Genomic DNA, 2015 nt, shown 5'->3' with positions numbered 1-2015 from the left:
CTATTTTATAGATGAGGAAAATGAGTCACTCGCCCAGAGACACACACATGGCAGCAAGTGGCAGAACAAGGACTTGAACCTGGGAGGTCTGACTCTTTATCGGCACATTAAGAGCAACCTTACCCCACCCCCAACATCAGTACTCACTCACTCACCCCGCCTATGGAATAGCTCTCTGCCAAGGCTGCATGCTCAGTCCCGTACTGCTCCCGTCTCCCTGGACCCATTTGTCTCCATCAGCTCTTGACATAATAATGCTGTGTAACAAAGCACTTAAAAAAAAATCTCAGTGGCTTGCAACAAAAATCATTTATATCATGAATCTACAGGTTACTGCAGCTTGGCTGCATTTATTAGATGCCTATTACATGCCAGACACTCTTCTCAGTCAGGACCTTAGGATCTAGCCATTCAGCAGGGAAGATACACAAGACAGTCATTATAATGAGAAATGTAGGCACTGATAGAAGTTGTCCAAAGTGACACAAAGAGAAGTGACCAATTTTCCTTGGGGATGAATTGAGGATAAAGGGTCACATGTGAGCTGGTCTTTGGAAAGTCAGAAGGATCTCAAGACAGTGAAAGTGGAAAAGAGCGTTCTAGGAAGTGGGCATTGCCTTTAGCAAAGGCACAGGAGGACAAAGAGACCGGGGTGTTTAGTTTTCTGAGGAGCAGGGTGGGTGGGCAGGCATGGGTGAAGGACTAGGTCAGCCACAGATAAGGAAGGGTCAGGCTGAGCAGTCTGAGAAGCCCTTGGGATTTTTTTAACCTGTAGAGTGGACTTAAAGAGGAGAGAAGGCAGGAATATGCTAGAAGAGTTGGGCAGTTCTCCAGGTAAGATATATTGGGAACCTGGGGCCAGCTAGACCCAGCGCTGGGCAGATGGGAGCTGGGTGTGCGTGATCCCAAGGTGGGAGGGGACAGAGGGGCTCCACGTAGCGAGGGATGAAAAAGCGACACAAGGAATATTTCTGTGGGGCTCACATTCTCCCTGTTTCAAAAGATGCATTATTGAAATGTGTTTCATCAATGGAAACATAATTGAGATAAATTCATGTTCCAACCCCTGATCCCAGGGGGCGATGCTTTGCAGAACTCTCGCTCACCTAGTTCCTTACTAGAATGTTCATTCTTTGCTTGAAAGTGAAACAGCAACTCATTCTTTAGAGGCACAGGTGTACAGGCTGCACCCTTCTAGAGCCTGGGGCCCAGTGCCCACCGTGGGGTCTCTTCTCCGTGGGTCATAGTCCCCGTTCAAAGAGAGCCCGTGAGGCGAGGGGTCTGCGCGTGTCTCCCCACCAAGTGCAGACAGATGGATCCCAGGACCTTCATCTTTGGGCTCCTTAGGTGCCCAGCTCCAACACGGGTGCTCAGAAAGCACCCTTTGCAAGTGACGGCTGGATGCTCAGAGCTACCAGGAAGCCATCTGGGGCCGGCTGAGCCAGCCAAGGGTCCCAAGGGAGCCCCCGCGACCACGACCCCCCCCCCCCGCCCCCGCCCCGAGCCGGGAACCTCCCACCTTCCCCTTCTCATCCCTCTGCCTCTGCTCCTCCACTTGGCCGCCACCGCCGAGCCTGAGACTGGCTGTGCTGGGGACAGACACCTGCTTGGAGATGCGAATCGCAAACCCACAGCCGCAGCTGCGGGGAAGGAGGGTGTGGTCGCCGCGGGGAGAGGCTGCTGATTTTCAGCCCGTTTATTGGCTGGGGCTCTGCAGGCCGAGCCGTCGGGCTCCCGCCTCTCCCCGATGCTGTTCTTTCTCCCCGCCAGGGTTGGGAAGGGGTTGATTTTCCAGGCAGCCACTCCAGCACCGCCCGCTGCAGCGGCAGGCCCGGGGGAGGCTGCCGTGTGTCTATTGTTTATGATTGCCTGTCTCATGGGGCATGAAATCACCGCGGGGGGATGCGAGCTCCGGGCTGCCCTCGTCTCCCCTGGCTGAGGCCGAGGGGCGGCAGCAGGGTGGTGCCACTCGGGGGTCCCGGGCTCACGGGGGCCCCCGCTGCTTCACGCCCTCT

The sequence above is a fragment of the Delphinus delphis genome, chromosome 9 (genome assembly GCF_949987515.2).
Source record: "Delphinus delphis chromosome 9, mDelDel1.2, whole genome shotgun sequence".
NCBI lineage: Eukaryota > Metazoa > Chordata > Mammalia > Artiodactyla > Delphinidae > Delphinus > Delphinus delphis.
This window is presented reverse-complemented; position numbering follows the sequence as displayed.